Source organism: Bactrocera latifrons, unplaced genomic scaffold (genome assembly GCF_001853355.1).
Source record: "Bactrocera latifrons isolate USDA-ARS-PBARC rearing strain unplaced genomic scaffold, ASM185335v1 scaffold_84, whole genome shotgun sequence".
Lineage (NCBI taxonomy): Eukaryota > Metazoa > Arthropoda > Insecta > Diptera > Tephritidae > Bactrocera > Bactrocera latifrons.
Window position 1 is genome coordinate 1,244,459 of NW_017537534.1, and position 23,984 is coordinate 1,268,442.

Genomic DNA, 23,984 nt, shown 5'->3' on the forward strand with positions numbered 1-23,984 from the left:
GCCGATGATATTAATATCCAGCAACTGTATACTCTTATAAAATATTGTAACTGCTCGATTAAGTTCTGCAGCYCGTATTATTCTGCTCAGCAGCAGATTGTAGAAGTTGCACGATATTGAGTCGCCTTGTCGAATACCTAGTTTGATATCGAACGTCTCGGAGAGGTTCTTGTATTTTTGTATATTTCTTTTCAGTTTGTAGCAATTAGTAGACACTAATCTTCAGTTTTGTTTTCTTTATTTGGCTGTAAGGGATTTTAAATTTTAAGTTTATGTGATTCAACAGATTCCAATTTTCACACCAGCTCCCATTAATACTTAATTATATAAATTAAACTTAGAGGACGGGGCCGGACCCACTTTTCAATTTTTTTTGCTCCTTGCTACTACGACCTGATCATTTATACATATATAGTATATAATATAACCTCATATCTCGGTTAGTTTCAGGTGGGCAGCAGGTTGGTACAGAATAAAAATTATTTTATAAAAATTATTTTATTCTGGCACTTCTGTTTTTTAGGAACTTTCTTGGATTATATTTTCAATGTCTTYAAAAGCCACTAAGTTATCTAAATTGTTATGAAAAAAAATAGTCGCACCTCATTCAATAATATTGGGTAGYYGGAAAAGTATTTTTGTTATTTGTCAAAAGATGTCGTTGCAGTCGTATATCTCCAGTGCCACCATTCACACCCCTTCATACCACATTTTGTTGGAAAGGTGAGATTTTAAGCTTCATTCAACCAAAAAAATTAATATCGGGGAAGTTGAAAAAAGTTACAGCTGTTCAAAAATGAATGAAAATAATGAAGATATCGCTATATTTTGAAATTTTTTTTTRTAAAAATGGGAATAATGGCACGCAAGCCCCCAATGAAATTTGTGAAGTTTACGGATACGATGCTGTGTCAGTTCGCTTAGCACAACAATGGTTCGCTCGGTTCGGTTCTGGAAATTTCTATGTGAAAGATGTAACTCACTCTAGTCGAACTATCGTTGAAAAAGTCGATGAAATTATGGAAGAGATTGACCAGGACATAAGCAGCCATGATAATGCTAAGGAACTTAATATTCATCATCAAATGGTTTTGAACCATTTAAAAAAGGCTGGCTACAAAAAAAGTCCAAACGTGGTGAAGCTCAACAGATGGTCGTAAAGCCAAGATAGACGCCTCGAAAGGTTTTGCAGAGTGTTTGGTGAGAATGGAAAGGAATTATCCACTATGTGCTCCTCCAGTCTGGTCGGGCGATTGATTCTACATTTTACTGGCAATAACTGATGARATTGAAGCAAGAAATCGAGAAAAACGGCCAGAACTGATCAACAGAAAGGGATTCGTCTTCCATCAGGACAACGCTAGACCACAGACACTTTTGATGCCTCGGCAGAAACTGGGAAAACTTCGCTGGGAAGTTGTGATGCATCCCCTATATAGCCCTGACCTTGCACCATCGGAGGATATATTGCTTCCGTCAAAGCACAACTCTTAATGAAGTAAAGTTGGCTTCAAGAGAAGCCTGTAAATTTACTTGTCGCAGTTTTTCGCTGAGAAATTAGAAAAGTTTTACACTGATGAATAATGTGTCTAGCGGAAAAAAGGCAAAAAGTGGTCGATTAAAATGGTTTATATTTGGTTTACTAAAGTTCATTTCAAATACAAAAATAATAATTTGAAGTTTGATCAAGAAATTTTTACAGTTATCTTCCATTTTTGAGGTGTGGTGCACCCCGATCTCCTTGCGACCGACCAAATTGTCAATAAGGAATAATATTTGAAAGTTATGCGTTGTTTGCGAGGAGTTTTTCGACAACTCTTGGTTTTTGTACCACGATAATGCCCCGTCACCTAAAGCGTTGATTCTTCGTGAGCTTTTCGCCCAAATTTTCAACCACTATGGGGCTGCAGCCACTGTGTTCGCCTGATCCGTGTGTCCTCTGGCTATTCAGCAACTCCAACCTCTTCGGGGAAACCGTTTTGACCAATTGAAGACATTAAACGTGAATCGCTAGGTGAATTGAAGGCTATTCCGGAAGTTGACTTTAACAAAGTAACAAAATTTAACAAAAAATTTTACAATTTTTAGCTTATAGTAGTACATATATGTACAGTTATAAGTGTGAGAAGAAAGCAAATGATAAGTTCGACCAGGTTTGTTTAAAACAAGTCTATGTTCGGCTGTCTGTTCCTCTGTRTATAACCGAACTGGTTTTAAATTGCGATATATTCATCTGAAATTTGGTCCAAGTTTTTTAACCTCAGTATACGGCTCATTTCTCAGAATCGACGATTTCGAACAAATAAAGGATAGAGCTGCACTACAAGCTCATCGATCAAGATCAAGTCATTGTTTGGAAATCTTTTTATTTGAAAATTTTTAGATGAGACCATGATAGCATATATTTATGTATGTACGTAAAGGTGCTATATAAACTTGCTGATCAGTATCAAGATAAATATCTTCTAAAACCATTTTATGCTATATGAAATGCTACTGATAGGGTTTATAAAGCTTATGTGTTGCCGATATTGMCGATCTTTTTTGAATATTTCAAAACTACTCATATCYTTTTCCATTGTGACCCACTATGCTTGGGTTATAGAACTTTATAATTTTTGGGAAAAATGCGATCATTGCCAATACTGTCTTTCAAAGATGGCAAGGACCACTTTACTATTCTTTTTCGACCGCCCAGATACTCCAATTTTTAATAACATTACAGAGTTTGTCCGGAGAGTAATATGACTGATTTTCTTCCGCCGCGACTGTACTTTGGAGCGTGTGCACACTGACTGCATTCTGTAGAGGGCGTTCCTACATAACGAACGAGCGGCTTGTTCAGATGTCTCCGAGCACCTGGAGAGTCAGGATAAACATTTTTGCGCGATGGGTTTCTGTGGTGCAAGCCGAAAATACARCGTTCGTTAGAGCAGAGGTATGCCATAAAATTCTGTGTGAAACTCAATAAATCTGCGACAAACGTTTGCTATGATCAAGCATTCTTACACAGATCTTGCATTAGCATGAAGTGGTGTGTTGTGGCGGCACCAGACCTTTTTGGAGGGCTGGGAAGTGGTCGCTGATGAAGACCGAGTTAGGAGACCATCGACTTCGACAAACACCGACAATGTGACCCGTGCGCAAAGTTTTGAACTCAGACCATCGACTAAGTATTCGTTTAATTGCCCAGACTGACGACCAGAAATTGCGGTGTGTGGAATTATGCCAAGAAAATTTGAACATGTACATGAAAATTACCCCAATTTTTGAATAACGTAATCACAGGTGATGAGTCATGGATATTTGAGAATGAGAATATTAAAGAAAGAGGCAATCTTGAGACGACAAAAGGGATCCAACCAGCATGCACCTCGGCTCTCAAGGCTATTCCAGAAAATGCCTTCCGTGACGCCTTCAATGCTTGGAAATCGCGCTGGCAGCGTTGAATCAACGCAGAAGGAGTCTATTTTGAAAGCTTTTAGCGAATTGTAACGATTGGTTAAATACATTTTTTTGAATCGACTAAGTCCTATTTTGTTACGGACAAACTCTGTATTCGTTTTAATGTGAAACGAAAGGATGGAACGATAGACTTTTTATGGTGCTTGAGTAATGCCTTTAACTCGAGCACTGGCTGGTCCACGATAATATTATGCTATTTTCCGCGACGCATTTTTCACTTACTCCTTATCAACTCAAAGACAAGTTCAGGCGCGCATGCATACAATGCCCTAGGTGTTAAATTATTAAGAGTGCCCGAAGCTCAGGCACATATGTGCGACTATCTATGTGCAAGTARTCCCAACCAGATGGTCACCGCAATGCAAGACTACATATTMATGGARACGCACACTCCACATACAAACAACCGGGCTTGCAATGGCCTTAAGAGCCCAGTAGGCTACTCAAGAGCAAAAGAGCGCATGCGCAACGCCACAAGCGTTTTTATGGAGTAACAGGGCAAGTGCGGGACGCTTCGTCTGTTCACGGCACACAGGTTTGGGCGAACGCTGAGCGGTTGATATTYCAGGCGCAAGCACTACATTTGCTTCTGCCGCTGCTGCTTCTGCTGCTTCATTTGGCTGAGGACGTGGTAAGCAAAGCAACTGCCTGCTACTGCACTCAAACCCGTAATACCATCTCATCGAGTACCTTAAGGTCAAATTTAAAATTACAAAACTGAACGTCAGTGGCGTTGATGAGAATATAGTGGCTACACAGCGGCGACAACAGCTGAACCAACGGAGCGAGGACAATAAGTAAGCGCAAGGACGTCGGAACGAATGTAGGAGCGGCGAATGAAGCAAACACACAAAGCACCAAATCACCAAAGGGCAATGCAAAGAAGATGACGACGAAGAAGAAGAGTAAAAGCATTGGTAGCTGAAGCAACAGCAGCAAGAGCAACCGATGATAACCGGAGCATCCAAACCCCTCACTCCCCCGTTTCTCGGCCTTCTGTTGCAGCGGCCAATGCCACGGGGATTTTTGTGGCACTGCATGACAATATGGAGACGCAAAAGAGCTCATTCCTTTGATAAAGCAGCGGTGTTTGCGAGGGGAATGAAGAGTGTACCGGCTTGAATAGCCTCAGGGCTCACCTACGGAAATAAAGCAAATAGCACAGTAAAGGGAAGTACAGTGGAGAGAATGGTGCAAATTATTTTGTGCCTTGAACATGTCTTTAATGGCATTTTCAATAGCTATCCGTTGGCAAATATTCTAAGATGTAGCTGCCAATATATACTCACAAAATATAAAACGAAATACAAAAATCTTTGCAACGCTATAATCAAGCCGGATTAAGCTAACGCTCAAGAATTTGTTTCTCATATCTGTTAAGAATACACCACTGTGCTAGCTTCTCAGCTGACTGTACTGAAATTTGTTGAGGTAGTGACGTAATTGTGATGAGACAGCGGCGCACATTTAATGGCTTTATTCCTGTCTTTGATTTGCTGCTTAAAAGTGCCGCCAGCTCTTTTACCATTAAATCACCACAGGCAGAGCTTTTTCCAGCAATCGCAGAATAAGTGAACGCTTCCTCTCTCCGTCACTTTTGCAGTGTCCTGAGACTACGCCCGTGTGTGCAGGCACGCCGTTGCGCCCCATCGGTAAGGGAAGTCATCTAAGCTTTAGGCGGTATTTGTATTCCGCTCAAAGCCTCTCGTTTTCTGGATGTCTGGAAATTGGAATAGCAAGAAGGCTTTGCCATAGGCTGACTGGAACTTGGAAWGAAGCAAGCAGAAAGAGATAAAGAAGTTGGGATAAGAGTTAAAGACAATTTARTATTTTAACTAGCAACACTTCGTGTGATTGTGGCAATGAAGTTTATCACTATTTAGGCTAAAGAACACAAAGTAACTTGAAAAGAAAGAGTAAGACATTGTTGTTATAGAAATTGTATGTTGAGTCTGTTTAAGTATGCCCAAAATATTCACCGAGGTCACTAAGAACCTTTTAGAAAAGTGTTACTCTCTTAAGTCCAGAGTTTCCTGTGGCAGCCTTGCAAGCCGCATAACACTGCGGCAGTAAGAGATATGACAGGATCAAATTATCTTATTGGTGGGAAGATTAATTATTCGAAGGAGATAAAGTTTATAACTCGGAATTATGTGTAAGGAATTGCGATATCAAAGTCAACATTGTTATAAAGTATATAATGAACGGGATGACGAGATGAGTGGAAATCCGGCTATCTGTCTGTCCGTCCGCGCGTGTGCAAACTATAACTTGAGAAAAAATTGAGGCGTCCTAATGAAATTTCGTACACGTGCTCCTTGGAAGAACAAGTCCGTAGATTTGCTTAAAAGCACCACTGCCTCGCCCACATAACGCCATTAAATGAAAACTTAACAAGTAAGGAAGGGCTAAGTTCGGGTGTCACCGAACATTTTATACTCTCGCATGATAAAGTGATAATCGAGATTTCAKGCGTGGTTGTGAACCGATTTCACCCATATTTGGTGCATGTCATCAGGGTGTTAAGGAAGTATTATATACCGAATTTCATTGAAATCGGTTGAGTACTTCCAGAGATATGGTTTTTGGTCCATAAGTGGGCGACGCCACGCCCATTTTCAATTAAAAAAAAGCCTGGATGCGGCTTTCTTCTGACATTTCTTCCGTAAAATTTAGTGTTTCTGATGTTTTCTGTTAGTCGGTTAACGCACTTTTAGTGATTTTCAACACAACCTTTGTATGGGAGGTGGGCGTGGTAATTATCCGATTTCTTCCATTTTTGAACTGTATATGAAAATAGCTGAAGGAAACGACTCTATAGAGTTTGGTTGACATAGCTATAGTAGTTTTCGAGATATGTACAAAAAAGTTAGTAGGGGCCGGGGCCACGCCCACTTTTCCAAAAAAATTACGTCCAAATATGCCCTTCCCAGGGTTTGTTCGAAAGAAATAGGACTGAGTCGATTCAAAAAAATTTGTTGAATGAATCGTTACAATTCTTTAAAAACTTTCACTTTTAGCACATTTTTGGGAAACGTCTCTGTCGCAGATTTACCGAGTTTCATACAGAAAATAATACTCTTTTCAGTACGCAATTCAAGCATCAACGAATATATAGAGATAAAACTTTCGAAAGTACGAGGTGTGTTTAAAAAGTATCGCGAATTTTGTGTTTTTTCAAAAATTATGTATTTATTCATGAATATCTATTTTGTCCTCTTCAAAGTAATCCCCATGAGATATTATATATTTGTGCCACCGATTTTTCCAATCTTCGAAGCACTTCAAAAAATCATTTTTTTTATCTTATTCAGCTCCTCCTTCGATGCCGTCTCTATCTCGTCAAGAGAAGCGTAACGTCGTCCTTTCATGGGCCACTTCAGTTTAGGGAACAAGAAGAAGTCACAAGGGGCCAGATCTGGGGAATWCGGTGGCTGCGGCATCATTAGTGTGTTGTTTTTGGTCAAAAAGTCGCGCACAAGCAACGATGTGTGAGCAGGGGCGTTATSGTGGTGCAAAAGGGAGTTTTTGTCACATCTTCTCGGCTTTCTGAGAACATTTTGAACCACCGATAAACATTGCTTCGGTCCAAGGTAGCTTCTCCGTATGCCACAGTAAACATTCGGAATGCATGCGCGCACTTAATTTCGTTTTTCACAAAATTTGATACAGGTTCTTTGATCCATTTTTTTKAATAGGTAAACATCGAAGACGATCCAAAACACGTGCAAGCAAAGCAGCTGTCAACAATTAAATGAACATTAAAAATGGCTGAGCTTGTCGGCATAAGTGAGAGACATGAGTACCAACATAACGCCACAAAAAATTCGAAATTCGAAATACGTAACCCGCGAAAATTCAAAATTCACGATACTTTTTGAACACACCTCGTAGTAGTAATAGGGACTAGAAGAAAGGTCAAAATTAGAAAATTTATATGGCCTTACTAAGAACATGTATGTTCATGTATGACTTGGCACATGATCAATATAACTTGACGTACCTACCTCAATAATTCCGTCGGTCCAATCCAAGAGTGAAACCTTTCTCTCTAATAAGATGCCGATGCCGTATTCATCGCAAATAATCTGCTTTTGATGTAACTACACAGAAAGTAGTCTAACTGTAGGTATAGCTTCAGGAATTAGAAAGCTCGAAATTAGTGACAGTAGAGTTGGTTCAATCCTCGCTTTCGGATCTTGTTCACATATTAAAAGTACATATTATATTTACATAAGAAACTATAATCATGCAGTTCTTAGAATTAYGAAAAAATATTCCTAAAATTCATTCACGAATTTCTTTCAGACTATTGTGTTAGGTGTGAAATATCAATATCTAAAATTTCCGAGACAAARMTTCATAAAGCTAAAGGTKTCGGAAAACAGGTCCTTAGAAACGGAATTGCCGAATTTTCGACATTTTCAAAGCCGTAAAATTGAATACTGTGCATAATTGAATCATTGTACATCTAGTAACGCTAGCATAGAAAGTCAGACTGGCAAGGAATTATCAATTCATACTTAAACATATGCGGTGTCTACGCCAATAATGAAGGAGATGAAGGCTTATACATATTCATATAACGCTGTAAATAACACAAAAAAGTTTAGAGAACGCTTAGATTTSTGTAAAATTTTATATGAATTGGAATTGTTTTATTGATTATTTTGCAAGCGATGTTTGCCTTATTTAAAGATAAGGCAATTAAAATTGCAATCCTTTTCCGATTGCCATCATTTGCAATTTCAGCTGAATTTTGTCATTTCACTCAAATGGTAAATGAAAAGCAAACAACGCCCAACTAACCAATCATCCWAACTGGTTCCATCGCTCTTAAAACACCACATAATCTTATATCCTTTTTCTGTCAGCGCTTACCTCCACTTACCTCTTGCATTAAAAGCTTCGCTGCGAGATTTTCACTTGCACAGTGATTGCAATATTCACGTTTATGTTCCCCTATATGTGCATACATACATATACTATATACCATATATGCTTTCCGATATGGTATGCGGGCACATAAATGCATTGAAACTTATAAATCTATACACTCGCATACACACATCCATACATAAACACACACGTGAACGTAACGACAATTAACTCCACTGCACCTGCGTCCTCAGTGCAGCAAAGTTGGCACAGCGACGACCAGCCCCGAATCAACCAAACTTATATCCGGCTGCTCAGGCTTCAGTCACGCATCCATCCATTCGTCAACGMCGCGTAACGTTCTGCTTATAATTGCTTCTTAAGCGAACGTCACGAAGTCGTTTAAAAATCCGTTGGGACCTGCGAGTATCGAGGAAACTGGTGGGAAGGGGCTCATATATGCACATGTGTGGGAGTATATTTCATTTGAATCAGTAGGACGATGACATTTTTTTCACGTTTCTGGTTGCATCGCTCTGGGTTGCTCTTTCGTTCATTCATATGGAGCTAACTTGCATGTTGGCGGGAAAATCCTCGTGTTTTTTTTGGCTTTCGCATAAAATGTTTACGTTGGTTAAATAAAAGTGCCGTTGCTTAAACGAGTACCTATGGATGTATGTTTGTAGAGATACTCGTATTAATGTGAAAAGTGTGAAGTACAATATTCTCGAGGTTATGGAGCTGGTTACTTAAATGTAGTCCAAGAATCATAGCAAAAGAGATTGTGACAGTTTTGTACTGTTACTAGTTTAGAGTGCGTTTGACAGAAAGTTACGGTAGTTAATAGGATCACGAATTAAAGTAATGAAGAGTATGGTCTCCAAAATGTATGAAGTAGTTCTACTATTAGAATTACTTCGTATTACTATTACATTATTACTAACACAAATGTTCGCTGAGTATGGGTTTTAATAACAATCAACAAATGATCGCAAAGCCAGGATTGACGTCTCCAAAGGTTATGCTGAATGCTTGGTGCGATTGGAAAACAATCAAAGTAGGAGCTGCTCCAGCCTGATCGAGTGATTGATTCTACATTTTACTGTCAACAACTGATGAGATTGAAGCAAGCAATCAACTGGCAGAATTGATCAACAGAAAGTACTTTGTCTTCCATCAGGACAACGCTACATTATACACATTTTTGAAGACGTGGCAAAAATTGGGAGAGCTTGGTATCCTCCAAATAGCCCTGACTTTGCACCATCGGACCATACATTGTTTCCGTCAATGCAGAACTCCCTTAATGAAGTAAAGTAAAGAGAAGCCTGTGAAAATTACTTGTCACAGTTTTTCTCCGAGAAACTAGAAAAGTTTTACATTGATGGAATAATGTCTATAGCGGAAAAAAGACAAAAAGTGGTMTACCAAAATAGTCCATACTTGGTTCATTAAAGTTCATTATAGATACAAAAAAAATTGGTTGAAGTTTGATTAGAAATACGAAACGACTCGATCGACTGCCTAATATATACATATTAAAGGTGATCAATTTTGTGTGGGAAGTGACCCCGTATCGTTGAAACCAAATGTCGCCGAGAGCACAAGCTTCAATTTCAGGCGTTAAAGAGTCGGTTATCATGGCGCGATAATGGTCGTCATTGACGGTTACGTTATCACCGGCATAATTTTTGAAGAAATGTGAACCGATAATTCCACAGACCCACAAACCATACAAAACCGTTGTTTTTTTCTGGATAAAACGACAGCTCCTGAATCTCTTCAGGTTGCTTTTCGTCCCAAATGCCGCGATTTGTTGATTACATACCTTTTGAGCCGGAAATGGGCCGCACCGCTGAAAAAATTTTGTTCGAAAACGTCGGATTTTCTTGGAACTTTTCAAAAGCTCATAGAGCGAAGCGATGAACACGCTCACTCAATTTGATAAAGATAACTCACATATTGACCGATATATGGTGTATAAGTCAGGCGGAAGTTCGAAAATATTTCTATAAACTATATGGCGGCTAAGGAAAATATTGACCCGAATCAACCAATTTCTGAAAAACATATATGCTATTATCAGAAAAGTATCCTATGGTGAAAATTTTGACAAGTTTTCAAAGTTTGTTGTGATCTATATCTACTATCCTACCACGTGACATAAACTCTCGGAAACGSACCAGTCTTAATATAATAGCCCAAACTACTTTTAATGTTGCTTGCTCGAAGACGGCTTGCCAAGTTTAGCCAAATTTAACCGTTAACTGGATTAGTTACGGGGTTTCGAAGTTACGATGCAGCAACTATTTCTTGTCCAAATTACGTTTTACTATCGCGAAGTTCCACTGGGTTCACAGAAAGCATGTCTTCATATGAATACGTATACATATATTGCGAATAAGTGTATTTGTGAGCGTGATTCTGATGGTCCATTCTACCATGAAGTATGAGTATAAAGTGAGCGAGCATTTTTAATAGTATTCCGTGTGCCTCGAGGATTTAATTTATGTCACAAAATTATTTTCATATATTGTCGAAGGAGGTGCAGAAAAGGATAACGCAAAAATAAGTACAAAATGAYGTAGATACGTGAAAAGAAATAAGCCACAAGCAGTCAGCCAACTAAAAAACGTCAACGCCGTTCAACCAAATATGATCACATGCGAGAAATAAAATAATAAAAGCGGGCTGAAAAAAGTTGCAGCTTAAAAGTGCACAAATTGCAAATGCAACTCATGCGGATGTGATGTGCGGCGCAGGGAACGACCTGAAGGAAATGATAACCGGGTAAATCGTGGCTTGGCATTGCCGGTGAGTCACCGCTGTCGTTTCGTTGTTACACCGGTGCACCGAATGCATATTAGTTGATGTAGGTAAGGATTGATGGTTTAGCGGCTGTCTWGCAGGTGCARTATGAGGTGAAATTTAAGTTGTGCTCATTCAATAAAACGTTTAAGTTCCAATATTTAGCAGTAATTTGTTCAGGGTAAAGGTGTTATTGATGAAAAATAATTACTTCGCTTACTCGTAATTAGCAAATTAACGTATGAGAATTTGCAGGAATAAGTTATTGCTTAAGACGGTGGATTTATGATTAGTTTAGTAGTGAGTAAATTAAAAGTATATCTACCAACTGAACTAGGTTAGTAAGATTTCTTTATTTTGGAACAGTTCAGACCAAATCTACGCCGAAATCTTTGTAACTCTGCTTTAAATTCCACCAAATCCTTTTTATTTTTATTTTCTCAATCATCGGAATAAAACTCAGTAAAACTTGTGATCTACAATCKGTACAATTGGCAAGTAACCACCCACCATTCTACGAACTTTTTGTAACCTTTTGTTATTGCTAGTTTATTGCGTTAACATATTTATATTAACTTTGGAAATATAATTTCATTTATATTACATAAAGATCATTTTATYTTGAGAATCTAATCATTATTATTTAAATATTGAGTGGTGCGAAATATATATGTATGTAAAAACAAAGTTGCGTATGTTTGATCAATTTGAATGTAAATAGAATTTTAATTGACTATTAAGTGATTAAGGCTAGCCTTTGATGCGCAAGTCAGCGCTCGGATGAAGCGAATGACACAAAGAGTTTTCAGGACGTTTGCCGCTTGTCGCAACAAAAGAGCTACAGCAGAAGAGCTACACGCGAGTTGTCGTAAATGAAAACAGGGGGTTGCTTTGACGTGTGAAAATTAGCGTTAATCACATTGCGAGCTCAATTAAAAATATGTTGCACGTTGCAAGTGGCTGAACGACAGGTACCAATAGTAGAGTTAAATAGGTCTGCTACACATTGCCGGAATGGTTATGTTCGAAAAGAGTTTTCCGATAGCAAAGCATACACTGTAAAAATATCTAGTAATATGAATATAACTAAATGTCGAGTATCGAAATCCAGCAATCTATATATATAAAAATGAAAGTATGTCTGTATGTTTCGGGTAGGCTCCGAAACGGCTGGATCAATGAAACTTTCAGGAAATCTTTAGATTGACCTGACGTGTAATCCTGTAATGTTTGGTGACGATCGGAGCACTTTTCTTGAACTGTCAAATTCAGTTTTTATTTACTAYGAKGATATTTTGTTTTATAACTAAAATTTGTGTTGACACATGCGTTGTGCCCAAAAAATAAGGTGACATTGTATTTATTTTGAAAATTCTTTATTTATTCTTCCAAATCAATTTCATTCCCTTCAAAGTAATMCACTTATGTCAACGGATCTTCCAATCTTCGAAACACTGGTTGTAGTCACTTTCCGGGGTGGCCTTCAGTTCCGTCTTCGCTGCGGCTTGAATCTCCTCTATTGTATAAAARCGGTGTCCCCGGAGCGGTCTTTTGAGCTTTGTGAACAGCAAGAAGTCGCACGGCGCCAAATCAGGTGAATACGGCGGTTGCGGTACGATATGGGTTGAGTTTTTCGCGAAATGATCACGAATTACGAGGACAGTATGGGATAATCGTGGTGTAAAAACCAAGAATTGTCTTTCCACAATTTTGCCTTTTTAGGCGGATAGCGTTACGAAGCATAACGTTCAAATAATAATCCTTGTTGACTGTTTGACCGGTTGGAAGGAATTCATAATGCACAACACCACGATAATCGAAGAAAACAGTCAACTTTGGCGCGATTTTTCTGGTCTCTGCTATCTTTTGGCACGATATTCGCTCGATTCATCGGTTGTTTCGGGGTCGTAAGCATAGATCCATAGTCTCATCGCCAGTTATAGGCGTTTCATGACACCCTCGTAGTCGGAAAGCATCGTTTCACACATTTCAACGCGACGCCTTTTTTTCCAAAAAATTCAATGTTTTCGGTACCAGTCGAAATTTGACGCGCTTGAGCTTGGCACAGTCAATATGAAACATATTGAATTATACTGAAGTATATTAAAGTAAATAATTAAGSATTTTTAGGAAGGTAAGTTGTAGCGCCGCGAATGTAACCGTTTACTGACGCGTTTTCAATTGAGTTGTTACAACGGAAAATTGTATTTTTCTTCAAGAATCATGTTTCTTCACAGAATCATTGTAATAAATAAAAACTGGCACCCGAAATAGCAAGTATTGGTGACAAAACACTCCAAATCAAAGAATGTTAAGGAAAAAGAGCAAATGAAACAGCTGATGATCGTGAGTTACGGCTTGAGAAAAATCCTAGCAGAATATCTACAAGAAGAAATATAGAAGAAGAGAATGAATCACGGCTTCAATAAGATAGTGAAAAAAAAAAACTCTTCATCGCAAGCTACCAAGTCAATTCAAAGACTTGATGCCGATCGTAACCGAGCAGCTCAATTACGAAAAAAATAGATTTAAATCTTGCGACGCTCAACTACAATAAGGATGATGATTACAGAAATCACAAGGACGTAGTGATCGGTGCAGTAAAAAAAGTCTGTACACATTCTAGTGCTTCGAAGTTCTCTAAAGAATCCCCTGGAATGTGATGTTCGAACGGTAAAGTTGTTTTGTCACCATTGATGAAGCCACCTGAGCCACTTCTTAGTTACATTTCTAAGCGTACTTTAACTTCCAAACATTTTTTTTTTAAATATCMGAAAGTATAATCATGCTTCCAAATGACGTCTTTTGGAGGGACTAACATAGTGAACAATGCCGGTTACATGCCCACCTTTAAAGTGCAAGGTCAAATTTACCGCAGAATTTGATCATTGCTCCCAGTTCAAGATGAAGATCCTAAGTTTTTACAAATTTATTTCGCCGGTAWTGAAACCGCAGAAGCTGATCGGCGTGAGTACTGAAGAAAGACGAGACATCGTCTTAGAACTTCAAACTATGTTTCATGAACACAACAGCCTCATACGTTCATTCAAAACAGCTCTAGAGCAGACGAAACATCACCCAGGGAAGAAAAAGCGGCGATTCAATGCACCGGTAAAAGACGACGATGCAGTGGTTATGGTCGTAACAGAATTCGAGCGACGCGATATCATCCTCCATCTTCGAAATGAAAACCTTCGGCGCATTGCGGACACACCGATCATAGGATGCATTACAATATACAGTTCTTTTTCCACGTGGCAAAGATGGTTACCATTTTAATGTAATGTAATAATGAGTCAACAAAAAAAGTTTCTTGCATGAACTTGCATGAATGCCTGCCGCCTTTTGATCCGCCGAAATGAATTTAATCMTTTGTTAACATGCCTTGAACTATTACATCACTTTGTGGTCGACATGTACGCAAAAATTGAAAGTGAACGTCTTCTCATTATTCGGTTGAATCAACGAAAGCTATGCGCCGAGGAATATATTCACTTACGTGATGTGATTAATAATGATGAAATTGCTGCAAATATTTGCCAAATGCTGGTTTTGCCAGCAACGTACACCGGTAGTTCTCGACATATGAACGAGTACGCCCAAGATGCTATGACTTACGTGCGCAAATATGGACGCCCGGATCTCTTCATTACTTTCAATGCAATCCAAATTGGAAAAACATCACAGACTTGTTAGACCCCGATCAAAAGTCAACACGATATGCTTGCACGAGTATTCAAACAAAAAAGAAAAATCTAGCTTGGCGAATCGTGCTGGGTACGCTATTATTAAATATTTTTAAATTTTCTCAAAAATCACATTAATTTTTAATTAATACATAAAAAAATTCTTAAGTTAACCATACTTTCTGTTTTATATAAAATATTCATATCTTAAAAGAGGGCCTAAGACATATTTTCATGCCAAGCTGATTACAAAATGTTGACCGCAAATCTTAATTTTTGAATACTGTGCAAAGTATGCTTTAAATCAGAATCTTGTTCCGATAGAAATGATGCTAATGGAATGATACAATAACACAGTTCTACAAAACAACAAAATTTTTTTGTTTACCTGGATATGTTGACAAATTTTGATATTTTCAAATGTGCATATTGCGAATTCCTTCATGAAAATATTGGATGTGCTCTTTCTTTTACGATTAACGCATAGCTTGTRTTACAATCATTGATCGGCTCGTTAATAATAAAATTAATTTCGAATTCATGATTGGTTTTCTGCGCACCTTTTTCGCGCATATAATACCAGTTCCACTACACTCAGATATGGGACCAAACTAATAATGTATGTGAAGAAATAGGGGGTATAACATCAACACCAAATTTACTTTCTAATAGTGAAGAATATTACTTTAGGGACATTTGTAGAAAAATTTCGAACTAATATATATAATAAATATTTGATACATCAACTACTGAAGGATATCGATTTTACCARACTTATCACTGTTCTGGAAAGTCTTGGCGTCTTGGAAAAGTTTTGTGCTGATAAATAAGAGCAAATCATAGAAAACCCTTGATAGTTTCAAAATTGTAAGTTCAAATATAACCAAAATCGATCTGAAATCTAAGGCAATGCAGCAGGAAACGTCAAAGCATATTTCATATATGGGATCTGCAAGGTTTATTCAAAACTAAACAGGACGTTATGAATCTAGCGGCTCTGGTGGCGCCATCTATATGTCAACTACTGCGTTAGAATCTGCTATCTTTATCGATCGTCCAGTGAGAATTTCATARCATTTCATGGATTGGAAGTGAARTTATTGCGTTTTAAGTGTTAGTATTTTTGTGTTATCGGTGCGAAAATGAGCTTCGAACAAAGAGCCAACATTAAATTTTGTTTTATAATTGGTAAAACCTTTAACGAATCGTTTCAATTGAAGAAATTAGTTCATAGCGATGATTGCCTATCCCGGAGTAGAGTGCTCGAATGGTTTCAACGTTTTCATAGTGGTCGTGAGGACATAAATGACGATCGTCGTGTGGACTAATCAAAATCCGTAATCACCGGAAATTACATCGGAACTCTGTGTGAATTCATCAAAAATCTGTCGAAATCATCATTGAAATTCATGGAAATGGAATTGAACATCTCCAAAACATCGATTTATCGATTTTGACCGAACATTCGTGCTTACGAAAAGTATGTGCACGGTTTGTTCCGCACAAATTGACTGACGCCCAAAAATTGCTCCGAATCCAATATTCGAAGGGATATGCCCGATTATTTGACGAAAAATCACTTTTTAACCATAAACTATTCCCATATTCACCTGATATAGCACCCTGCGACTTCTTCCCTTTCAGAAAAATGCATTTGCCCATGAAATGAAAGCGTTATGCAGATGTAGAGGCCAACGAGCTAAAACACTCGTTCGACATGCTTTTGGACCGTGCAAAAAGCTTTATTGAAGCAGAAAGATACTATTTTGAATAAAATAAATTGATTTTGCCGGAAAAACCATTTGTTCTGTTTYTTTAAGTCCTGTTTACTTTGGATATTACATGTGAAACCAACCAAAAATKTACATAAAACAAAGCAACATCCTTAACATAATTAGAAACTCCCATATAATTACCAATAGCTATATAATATACATATATATATGTATATGTACATAAATGTAGTAAATATGTATAGAGTCTTTTTTGAAKTGATTTATGCTAGCAACGACTTTAATGGTAAATCTATTGTTTTGCGCTAATGTGAATGTTTCTTCACAATATATAATACCTTTTGAATAATCAGGCTAACTGGAATTCCTACATACATACCTACGTACGTACATATGTATATGTGTAKGTATTTATTATGGGAAATTGAATTCGCCATATTTTTAATTGCTTTGCGAAGGGCGAGTGAAAGGTGAACACAGTGAAAATGAAGACAACAAAGTAGAGCTTTAAGAAGTGAAAGAAGTGATGGAAGTGAAGAAGATAAATTTGTACTCACCCTCCCTCTTTGCTCTGGTGAACCGCGACCGCTTTGGGAATGTGTTAAGAAATATTTTATTTCGTTGCTGCTTCGTCACTTTCATGACATTTTTAACTTTTAATATTTATTAAAACAATTTTGCGTGAAGAATTTCTACAATACCAACAAACAAATGCGCACTGGCAACAAACTGAAAGGTTGGCGCTGAAAAAGTATTAACATAGGCCGGCGGGCATAATTTCACCTGAATTAACCGCAATTTCTTTAATTAAAAATTCTCAGTCGCAACGAAATAAAATGCATGGTTATGTTAAGAAAAGGTAAAGGCAAAGGCACGGGCAAAGGGAAAGGGTASGATTGCTGCCGTTGGCTGTGAAGAAAAGTACTACAAACAGTCACGCAAACAAATAACCAAATGATTTAAATGAAACGTTTGAGATACAACGGAAATGGCTAAAGTTGAGAGGGAATTGTTTACATGTATATGTATGTAGGCATGTAAATGTATACTTGYATTGGTGTAAGTGTCCAAGCAGCTGAAATTCAATTTATTTACGTATGTATATGTGAGGGAAGAAGTGTATTTGGCACTGATCCCACTGACCGTTACGTCGTTGCTAATTCTTTACCCAACTGCCAGCACGTCATCTCTATAAACCTAAGTCAATTTAGGTTAGTTTAACTGCTAGCTGTCAAAAACAATTAAAAACGGTAGCCAAGGTAAATGAAAATAAAAACTAATTACACAAAATATGCAAATATAACCTTTTTACATTTTTTCAGAATTTTTTTCATCTATAGCGAATGTTATAGCTGTTTACTTGACGACGTCTACAATTAGCTAGATGGTTATTATAATCAATGCATTTATTTTGTACTTTCATCGTTTTTCCAAACTAAGATAACTTTTTCAATATAATTTGTGAATAGAAATTGGTGCTATTTATGAAGATGATTTAAGTATTTCAGATCTTTCTTCTCACGTGGTTCTCTTCTATAACCGCAAAATATAGCCTAAGCATTACCCGGTCGCTTTCTTTTGCCTCTGAGTGTAAATRAATCAAATTAATCTTTAACGTCGGAGAATGAAATTTGTCAACARTTGAAGTTAAATTATTATTTACAGCGTAAAGCTCGTTTTATTTCTTCTTGAAAATCACATAAAAAAAAAAAACACATATAACTCTCCTGTATCTACGGAAAAATTAAACACAAATTTTACCTACAAGACGATCTACTCTTTATTTTTGTTGCGGAGTCACTCGAATCGGAAGCTATTTTCGGCTTCCTTTCATATTTTTTGCAAAAGGATGTCGGATTCSGTAAAAAATTTTCAAGATATGTGCMCTTTAATTAATTTTGGAAATAATAGCTCGCGCAGAAAGGCCTTCAATTTTGGCCATTTGGACATCAGAAAATGCATCTGCTCGTCTCATCTTCACTAAAAGGACCTGAAGTCGTTTGAAAAATTTCTTAACACAGTTTTATAGATATATTATCATTTGATAGCCCAGTAAAAATTGTTTAGAGTTGTATGCAGCAAAATTATAGATGTATCTGTTTTCGTAAAAGTAACAAGGTTGCCCTTGCTACTGGTATTCTCTGTACCAAATTWCAGCTTTACACATATATTAATTTAGTGCTTAGTTAKGGCAMTTTACATGTTTTCRGTTAATGSYGGGGCAKTGGTCCGATTACGCCCATCTACGAACCCGAAATCTTTTTGTACTAAGGAAGCTAGTMTAYATACCAAGTTTCAKCAAGACATCTCAATATTTACTCAAGTTWYAKCTTGCAYGAACGGACGGACGGACGGACAGACAGACACTCAACCGGATTTCAACTTTTCTCGTCACCCTGATGATTTATATATGTATACATAACCCAATATCGATTAGTTTTGGGTGACACGTACAACCGTCAGGTGAACAAAACTATAATACGTAGTAACTGGTTGCAAGAGTATAATAAATATAGTATATATACATATCAGGTCAACCCTGCGGTTTTCGAACCAATTAAAATGTTATAGCCATATAACAAGCCGCTGTAACAGCTTTCTTCTCGAGTGTTGATGTTAATGCGCAACTTACCACATCACACTTGCAGTGTTGGGGTTTTCAGCACAGCGTTGAAAAGTAGACTCACAATCAAATCCCAGTATACTCAATATGAAAAATAATGATTCATACCAGTAGCGATGTACTACTATGAGCAAAAAGTAGTAATACTTTGTTCATAATTTTGAATTTCTTAATTTATTCTTCAAAATCTACGTCGTTCCCCTCAAAGTAATCCTCTTGGCCCCAATGCACTTGTGCTAACGTTTTTCAATCCCTGCAATATTTATTAAAGTCAATTTCGGGAATAGCCTTCAATGCGCGTCGCGATTCGCATTTAAAATTTTTAGTTGACTCAAAACGGTTTCACCGGAGGAATTCGGAGTGTACCACAYCCCGATAGTCATAGAAAACTGCCAACATAACTTTGATTTTTGTCTTATAGCTTCTTCGGCTTCGGCTCAGCTTTGTTACGATTGATCGTCTATTTCGAAGCGTAAGCATAGATCCAAGACACATCGCCAGTAATAATACGTTTCCTGACTTCCTGCTAGTCGGAAAGCAGTACTCCACAGGCTTTAACGTGACGCTGTTTAAAAAAAGAAATTAGTGATTATGGATCCAATCGTGTTTTCACTCTTCTTACACCCAATTTATCTTTCAAWATGGTTTTCACTGAGCTTTTCGATTTTCCAACAATGCCAGTAAGATCTCTGGCTGTTAATCGTCGATTATCAAGCACCAATTACCTTATTATACCCTGAGCAGGGTATATTAAGTTTACCACGAAGTTTTTAAYACCCAGAAGGAAACGTCGGAGAAACTATAAAGTATATATTCAAATGATCGGTATGTTAAGCTGAGCCGATTCAGCCATGTCCGCCTGTTTGTATATATACGAACTTGTCCCTCAGTTTTTAAGATATCTTTTTGAAATTTTGTAAACGATTTTCTCTTCAAGAAGCTGCTCATTTGTCGGGACTGTCGATATCGGATCACTATAACATATAGCAACAATCGGAATTAAGTTCTTGTATGGAAAACTTTCACATTTGACAACATATATTCGCAAAATTTGGTATGGATTATTTTTTAAAGCAACAATKTAATCTGGGAAGAAATTGTTCAGATCTGATTACTATAGCATATAGCTTCCATACAAACTGAAGAATTGGAATCAAATGCTTCCATGGGAAATTTCCTCATTTGACAATAGATCTGCACGAAATTTGGTATGAATTATTGCTCATAGAAATAATGTAACCTCCGAAGAAATTGTTCACATCGGATTAATATAGCATAAGCTTCCATACATTTACTTAAACACATAGTTACTAAATGATATGCACCACTGAAGGGTATATTAGCTTCGTTGCAGCCGAATTTAACGTTTTTTCTTATTTTATTAGCGTGTTTAGCATCATTTGATTTTGATGACCATCCTGGACTCTCATTAGATAATTTGKACTAATCAAAAACTCTAGTTCGGGATAAACAACTATCAACGAAGGCCTTTTCCAATATTCTGAACGTTTTACTCACTCAGTTTGACTCAGGTTGACTCAGTTAAAAAATTTAAAAGAGATGGGGCTTGAACCTTGATACTTTTATTCCGAAGATCTTTAGGGAACGTGTTAGGTTTTTTAATGTGCATAGTTTCCGGAGCGTATACAGTAGCGCAGAACAACAAAAAAACAAAAAAAAAAAAGAGGACACCTTGGAAATGTGTCATTATTTGAGTTTATTTAAAAATGTGGACTTATATAAAAAGAAATTTATGAAACTTGATTTATATAAGCATTCACAGCAAAAATAAGTAAATTCATTCAAAGTAAATATTTCCATTTTTTGTTAGAAGTCGAAACAAAATATGTCTGATATTTTAATTTCTACTATGATATTTATAAAAAAATGTTCTCAAACTAAACGTGATACAATAAAAAYTCGATAATTTTTTTCCCCAGTCCAGTCCAGGGATAAAACACCCAATTTTGCAAATTTTTTTTTTTCCTGAAAAAAATCTTACTAACGTTATTTAATATAAAAAAAATGTGATTTGGCGATTTGACTCGATGGCTTGGCGCAGAATCATCCTGAAAAATTATGTTGTCCATATAGGAAAAGTGCTCTTCAATTGAAGGGTCCAAATTACTCTGTAAGATCTGTTAGTATTCAATTGGGTTGAAATTTCTATCAATCAAAGCCAAATGGCTAACGCCATGATACGTACGACATGTCGTCTGAACCGAAGAGGTTAATTTTKAATTCATCTAAAAATCTGACTTTTCTTCGACCTTCCTTGGYCCAGGTTTTGTGCAGTTTCGATCATTGCAGGCGTTTTTGTCGACATTTTACTGTCAATAGCGGTTTTTTTGGCATATCGACAGCAGTTGGTTCTGCTTTTTGGAGCGCCGTACTGTTCGCGTACCAATTTCGGTTCCACTTAATTCCTGAAATGCGTTTCTGATGTGTTCAGCGGTTTTAAATCTGTTCTGAATACTAATCCGCTTAATATAWTATGATGGTCAYCCTTGGTAGTAGTCTTCTTCGGTAGTCCGGTACCGAAGACTAATTGGCTTTATCAACTTCTGTCAGTTTTGAATTTTTTCCACATTTCATTTTATTTGCGGTCATGTGTTTACTCAGGGATATAAATAAAATTTTATTGTAGCCGAATAATGTACTTACTAAAGTAAATACTTACTTGTATAATAAAGTTTGATTTGTTAACACTACATCGATTTAAAGTCACTTCAGCTAAGTGTCGCGTTTTTTTTGTCCGCTACTGTATATAATARTAGAGAGATCAAGACTTAACATAATTTTCGGATATCAAGTATCTATATTCATCTGCAAAATGGACAAAATTCGCTTACACTTTTTAGAGATGTAAYAGATACATCAAAAATGTTATTGGTGGATTAATATGGAGTTTTAAATGCAATTAACTTTCCAGTCATATTGTTTATTACCTAATGTAAATAGGAGAAAAAAGAAGCGTTAGCTGTCTTWAATTTAACTTGAAGACAGAATCAGTCAATGAAGACCGTTTGTTGTTGCATTAATACGTTATTTGGTTGGGATTTGTTGTTGCCAGGCGGAATAGCCCAWCGGCGATTGGGTTGCCATTTATAATTATGCCACAGCGATTGGAATAGCGCGGTATGAGGTACCTCGTTACATAAAAGAAAGGGTTTGCAAATAAAATCTGTATAAGATGAGACTGTTTTTTTTTTCTTTCGTTTCCTTCATTTTGCTTCTGACAGCTCGAGTGATGAGTGTGATGAGTACAAGTAAGAGTTAATTCTTTGCATTTTTTCAGCGCTAACTTTTTGGTGTTATTAGTATTTTTTGGTGGGGTAATTATTTTATTTTCCATTGTTGAATTGAAGTTGTCGCTTTAGGCTGARCGGTTCATTATTGTTAATTAAAAACACTTTATATGATTTGCCAATTGGGTTTGCGGCTGTGGGTTATTTTCTGGATACGAAAATTGCTCACAAAAAGCTAATAAAGAGAGTAAACTTAGAATGCAGGATGTTGGAAAGGATTAATATGGATGCTGTAAAAAGTTGGCTTCAGAAAATATAATAAATAAGTGTTAATAGACGAGCTAGCTTAACTGTGTAATTTTATATTTTTATTTTTTATAAGTTGAGAAGTGTGTAAGTGTGTAGGGCAGCGAAACTTAAGCTTTTGCTTCTAAGCGCTTCTCTGCTCACCTCGCTCTTCTCTGTGGAGAGCCATCATTAACAATTGCACAAAACTTTTATCTAATTAACGAAACTTCAACAAAACGTCAGCGAAATTGTCGAAAATTAAAAATAAAAAAATCAAACAAGTGAAGTTAAATGAAGTAAGGAAGACTGGCTTCGGATGCAGTAGAACATTRCTTACATTGTTTTTTTGATACCAGATATACATATAATTGCAAATAATGAAATGTAATAGTATATTTGAATCAAATCTTCATCCTAACTTTACTAAGATTCTCTGTATGTCGAATTATTTTAATTCGAAAAATATATGACTGATTTTTGAAACTTGATTCATTATGAAGGCCTGGTGAAGAGTAATTTTACTTAGTTGGTGTGGTGGATATGTTTTTTCTTTAAGTGATTGCTCTTTAGCGCCAATGCCGAGCTATCAAATGTAATTCTGTCAGGAAACGGCCTATGATGGAATCGGTCTCTAGAAGCTTTTGCAAACTGTTAGGATTGTCAATTATCATCGTGTCATTTTCAGACTCTTATTTATATCATACAAGCTGACCCCGCAGCCGTTGTCCTGCGTGAAATTATGTGCGTGAAATGAAAAGGTTTAAGTTAACATTTCATTTTTTTTTGTAACGCAGCTTGATAAACAACATTTTTTGGTTTCTGTACCGGTGTACAAAAAATATGGCTTTTCAACTCGTGAGCACGCCACGTACATCTGGRCGGGTGAAAAACATAGCATTTCCAAATTCATGCCACACACTATGCGACTATGCTTATGTCCGGTTGATTGATATTTCAAATGCAATTTGCCCTGGAAACGGAATACGTTTGAACTGAAATGGCAAATCGTTAGAACTCAAAAGAATTCGTAGAATCAAGCATTCGATTGATTGTATTCGATTGTATTCGATAGCGCAGATTGCGAAATGTAATAACCGGGAATAAAGGGATGTTCAACTTATTCCAGTGTGAGAGCWCCTCAAAMTCAGCGTTTTTTATAACTTTTTCCATTATTTCCAGATTGGGCAAAATAATAATTTTTGGGCATTTAAATGAAAACACCCAACATTTAGTACGAATAAAAATTACTATATAG